Source organism: Physeter macrocephalus, chromosome 2 (genome assembly GCF_002837175.3).
Source record: "Physeter macrocephalus isolate SW-GA chromosome 2, ASM283717v5, whole genome shotgun sequence".
In the NCBI taxonomy this organism is placed as follows: Eukaryota; Metazoa; Chordata; class Mammalia; order Artiodactyla; family Physeteridae; genus Physeter; species Physeter macrocephalus.
In genome coordinates, this window is record NC_041215.1 from 132,921,019 (window position 1) to 132,927,018 (window position 6,000).

Below are 6,000 nucleotides of genomic sequence, written 5' to 3' on the forward strand. Positions count from 1 at the left end.
CCCACTGGTACATGTTGCTGAAATATTATTCTTGTAGTGTCTCTCTGATACTTCTTTCTCTAGAGGGGTGAGGGTATCTTTCCTGGGGGTGGAGGCAAAGAAAGAGAATGCCAGCTTAAGTGGGTGTGAGCTGACACCAGTGGAAGTAGGGCAGGAGTGGACATCTGGGGGCGGGTCTTTGCCAATTTGCCCATCTGGGTTTTCCATCTCAAATCAGCCTTTGATCCAGTAACTTGGGATGGGACGTTTGTGTATATATTTTCTTTTCTCCCACACTAAATTTGAAAGGAAGTAAGAACCAGGGTGAGAGAAAGCTATTTGTTTTCTCATACCCTTATACCTTCCCTGAGAATGGGGGTGGGAGAGTACTTCCCTGAGGGCCCTGGAAATTGTTTGATCCCTACATAATAATCCATTAATTCTTGTATTTGCTGCAGTTAAATTCTAGTTCATTTTGATAAATTACTGTAGTTCTTAACTTTCTTATCAACTCATCCTTTACTTATCAGAAATCGTTCAGCAAATAAAGCACTTGGAAACTTTCTGGGTCTTTGAGGTGAGTCTTAACCATTCAACCAGAGTCATTCTGTTCATACTGGCAAACTGGTCAGAACTCACATCTTTAAGAGAAAAAATGGTCTTGTAATTACTTCAATACCAAAAGGCAATCTCTCAATTTTTGGTAGTACATCTGGACCCGTTACCAGTATATTACCAATGTATTTTGAAGCACTTCGTATCCTGAGAATGAAAGTGGGAAATCATTCTTAACACAGGGCTCTTCCTTTGTTTTCACAGGTGGTATCAGACATCTAAATGGAAAAGATTCAAGGCATGCTCCTGAGTAGTTTTGTTCCCGTCTGAATGAGAATTGTTCAGGCCCCTGGGTGCACGGTGACAGGTTTAATCACCCCAGTGTGCTCAATCTGAGAATAAAACGTGTCACTGATTTCACACGAAAGATGGATGTAAAGGAAGAACACCTCCTACAACTTACTTCCGCCGAAGGCTGCCCTATTACTTTCTGAGTCTCAGTGGCCAGAACCTGCTGTTGATAGTTTAAACTGTACTGGGTCTTCCTGTTTCCTTCTCTCTTCCTCCTTTGACCCATGCATATTAGAGAATATCTCTCCTAGGAACTGGAACCTGGTCATGATTTTCCTCCTGGATTGTTATTTTGTTTATTTCCGATTGATTCTCCATTATTTCCATTTTTTTTTTTTTTGGTATAGTGTGACTAATTAGCTGGCGTATTGTTAAAAGTCTCCCCAGTCAGGTCAGATTCTAAAAACATGCTGCAGCAAGAGGACTCTGCTTTCTTCAGGAGAAACTATTTTCATTTCTCATTATGCTTTTATTCATTAAAGCAGGTGATAAAATAGCATCTTCCTGTCTCACACTCACCAGGAGCTCCACTTGAAGGAAATATCCCCTTCCTAACAATGTGAAAAGGCACCTAAAAATGAAATCCTCAGAGGTGCATCGGATTTTGTTTTCACTGGGTGTTCCTCTTTCTCCTCCTATTTATTATTTTCCTATTAAAAATAATTTGTGGGTATTATAGAAAATTCATGGGTATTATAGAAAACACAGACTACATGGAAAAGTAGAAAATATAGTCTCACTACCTAAAGATAATCACTGCTAACAAGTCAGGATGTTTTTCCAAGTCTGTTTTTTTTCTATGCATGTTTTATTTCTCTTTTAAAATTTTGCATAATGTCATCATACCACGTATACAATTTTATATACACTTTTTCAGTTAATATTTTATCGAATATGTTTTCTTTATACTCACAGTCTTCTTAAACTTTACATTAACAATTGCATGTCGTTCAGTCTCTAACGATTTCCACTATGTTGGTCATTGAAGGTGGTTTCTCGTTGGCCAGTTGGATGAGGATCTTTGTGCCAGAATCTTTTTCCACAGTTGGGAAAATTTCTCATGGCTAGATTCCCAGGAATATGTATTGATTATCAAACTATTTACAAGGCTTTTTCATAAATGTTTAGCAAATAGGAATTAATTAACTTGATATAAGATATGAGATACATGAACCTAGAACTCTTAAGATGAAATATTGTATCTAATCCTTAGTTTAGGAAGAAACCAATATACTTATTTCAGTATTATAGACGGTGAAGGCATTGGTATAGAATTGGAAAGATTATATTATTAAACACTTGTAGTCCCAGCTTTGTCTGGAAGTGGTGTTATCTTTGCCCAAAAGAGATGCACTTGGAAGTACGTAAAGTCATTTAAATGTCCATGATTAGTTTTTCTACTTTGAATAGAATGTACTCAGTGGCTAAAGAAGAAAATCTTAGAAGGAAGCTGTTAAATGATTATCTAATTAGAAAAACTATAAAAGCATGAACCCCCAAAGCTTCTTCTGTTTTGTCTGGGCAGTAGTTAAAATGACTACTCACAATATTCGTGATGTTTGCAGGGAATGAACACAAATAAAAGGTGTCTTTTTACTTAGACCTCATTAATGGTCTAACAGGGAATCTTATTCAGTAAGAGGATTGATCAGTTCATGGTTTTGGATGCTGAAAGTAGATGGGATAAAATTAATGACAAATATTGTCAACAAAAGGAATTTTCAAGTTTTCTCTGTTGGTGAGAGAATTTCATGTTTGTTTCACCATGGCAACTAGAAGAGCTGCCTTTTCTGAAGCCACCAAGAAGAGGCTTGTGTTGTCTCCACGGTGACTGGAGAAAACAAAGTATATGGCACTGAACATATTGTGCAGAGAATGACAACTGTCCTAACCTCTTACCTTCAATTCAAGTGGTGAATTTGAATAAAATCAGTAAATTAAATTGAAAACCTACCAGAAGACAGAACTTAGCATAACTATTGGCTGATCCCCTTAACTGTGCTTGTCCCTATGTTCACATTTCCACTGACTGTGTTTTTGTTAGTGTAAGAAATAGGCCATGTGCACATCAGTGTCATGAGTAAAAGCAATTCTCCCATTGACACTGATGACAGAGAACTTGAACGATACTCGGAATTCACTTGTATTGGAGAGGGAACTGCCCAGTGTTTCCAGCTCAGCTTGTCTGGGGGATGTTTTTGCATGGTGGCTCTCCATGATTTTTGTGTAGGCCAATTCATTGTTTTAGGTGTAGCTCATGAAAATAGCACATGTCTTGGATGCACCTCTCATCAAAGGTGCTCTGTCTTGTCCATGGTACTAAATGTGTCCTGTGCACGTGTATGTCACTGCTGATAACCCCGCAGCTTGGTTTAAATGAGTGGGTTAATGAATTAACCAAGAGGAAATGTCATGGGTTGCCTTTGTCATTCTACTGAGAGTGAAGAAAATACAATTCCTTCCTTCATCCAGATGCATTTCTATGGGGATTTGATTCCCAGAGTTATGTGAGCTGACTTCGCGAAGCAGATGACTAGAACATTCTGAGCGAATGCAAGCAGAAGAATGTCCCCCGTGGTTCTGGTTCTTGCCAGCAGGGCCAGATTTGGATGCCATGGTTAGGCACCCATCTGCAGCCCAAGGGTCTCCATCTTCTGTGAGTTGAAGCTAGCATCCTATCTCACCAACCCTCAGACACGCATAGCAGTTTCTGAGATTACAGGGGTCTCCTGTGGCCTCAGGATCTGTCTTGGGGCCAACATGGTGTCTTTTGTCCACAGCCCCATGTGGTGATGGAGCCTCAGGCCCAGACTGAGGTACATGGTTTCCTTGCTGAAGGCAGGGTCCTCCAAAGCCACCTTGGTTCCAGACAGAACTGGGGAAGTGTGTCTCTCTCCCGCCACCCCTTCCCCTTCTTGGTCCATGTGGGGGACTGAACTGTGTGGTTGTCATGGAGACGGCCTCTGCCCATGGCCTCAATCTCAAAAAGAAAAGGCTTAGAAGTCGGGCCGCTGGCCGAGCTAGAGCTGGATATTGGAGACGAATGTCCCCCTGTGCCCTTCCCGCCCCCATCCCATGCGTGCGTAGACTGGACGGGCCTTTATTCTCCTAAAGATGAGGATCGTGAGGGGAAAAGCAGCCTTCGGTGGCCCACCCCATCCATCCATCAGACCTCAGCAGATGTTTCTGAACCATAGTTCATTTAGGATCAAGCTGGGGCTTTGGGACTGCACGCACACATTTATAGCCTCAAGTTTTTAATCAATGTTTTCTCCCCCGTCAGAAGTCCTGTTTGACTAGGAGAAATTTCCCTCATTTTTTCATAATGTGCCACGTGTTGTCACTAAGCGTCCACTGTGAGCACTTCCTGGGGACCCAGAATAAAATCAGTAAAAAATAAACATTAAAAAAAATCAGAAAGGAGCAGGAGGCTCTGCCCTCCACCGTCTTACAATCCATTCGAGGACATTGATTTAAGAAACAGGAACTTGATGCTACAGACAGCATGCCGCGGGCAAAGGCAGTGGGTTGCAGACCCAGGAGAGACCTGCGTGGGTGGAAGGGTTCAAGAGGCACCTGCTTGTGCAGCAGAGGCAGGAGATTGGCTTCCCCCGAATTCTTCCGTGTCTGTATCTGATAAGTGCCTTGAGAAGTTCCCTGGGGTAGAGAGTGAGGCCCAAGTATCTAAAGCGGGTCACTAATTGATGTGCACACGCAGGGCTGAGGTGTCTGAAGTTGCTCGGGGGAAAACTGAGGCAAATTTATTGAGATGGGACCCAGCAGAAAGGTGCAGGCTAGGAGGGGCGTGTTAAGGGGTGTGCAGGGCGCAGTTCCTGGGAGCCCCTCCCTGTGAGGGTACCAGTCGTCAGGAAAGAAATATACAAACCAGGAAGCAATCACGGCAGCAGACAGAGCACGCGTGGTCATCTAGACTACGGACCACATCGTGCCTGGGAGCCACCCTCGGGCTCCGGTCACACTGGACCACAGCAGTATCCTTCCAACACATGTCTCCACCATTGCCCTCGTGTCTCCTGATTCTCGGCACTGCCTGAGAGTTATCTTCTTGATGCTCCCCACGGAGCATCCTGTCCCCTGCTCAAGGGTCTTCAGTGGCTCCCCAGTTAATTTCTGCCCAAATCCCCCAAAGGGAGCTTATGACATGGGCAGCCTGCCCCTCATCCACCTCTGCAGACACATGATGTGACTGACCTCCCTGCCTTGTCCCCAAACTCCATGTGTCTGTCCCGATCTGAGCTGAATGCTGTGTCCTCCTCCCAGCCCGTTTCTTACCACTGGCTGCCCGGCATTCTGCATCCCAGGAAAGCCACACTGCTTATGTGGTCCTGCCTTCCCCCTGGATGTTTTCACCTCTTTTGTCATGTGCCTTAATGGGTCTTCTAATGGGTAGCAGTGGAGGGCCATAGTTTGGAAATACAGGACACATTTACCTTGCTGTGAATCCCAGCTTCACTGCTTGCTGGCTGTGTGACTTTGGGAAGGTTACTTAAACTCTCTGTGCCTCAATTTACTCATCTGTAAAATGACTCCTTCCCCTCAGAGGGGTGGGCGGATTAAATGAGATAACTGAAGAGGTGCTAAGGTCCTGGCTGGCACTTCCTAGCTGCTCGGTGAAGGTTAGCGCTCTTTATTGTCACCACTCTTAGCTGCTCCTTTGGCCGGAATCTCTTCCACCTTTCTTTCTGGTGAACTCTTACTCTATCATCAGGGCCCAACTTGGGAATCACCTTCTTCAGAAAGCCTGCCTTGATCCTCCGCTCCCAGAGCAGCTCTGTCCTAAGACAGCTTCCCAACTCTTCTACCTCCTGGCTGTGCAGAAGATGAGAACATCTGTGGGTCACCTGTGTGCTAGAGAGGGACTTCTCGAGGCCCCAGGCCCTGGCCAGCCCCATCCCCCTCCAGCAGCCCCAAGCTGGAGGGTGAGCACCTCACTCACTGACCTCCTGCCTGGCTGGGCATCCTGGCAGGGCATGTGTAGTTAACAGTTCCCACCATGGTCTCTTTTGGGTCTCCCTCCCTCCCTCCCTCGCTGTGACGTTCGGGAGGGAAGGGCTTTGTGTTCCCAGTTTGTTTGGCTCACTGCATCTAGATGAT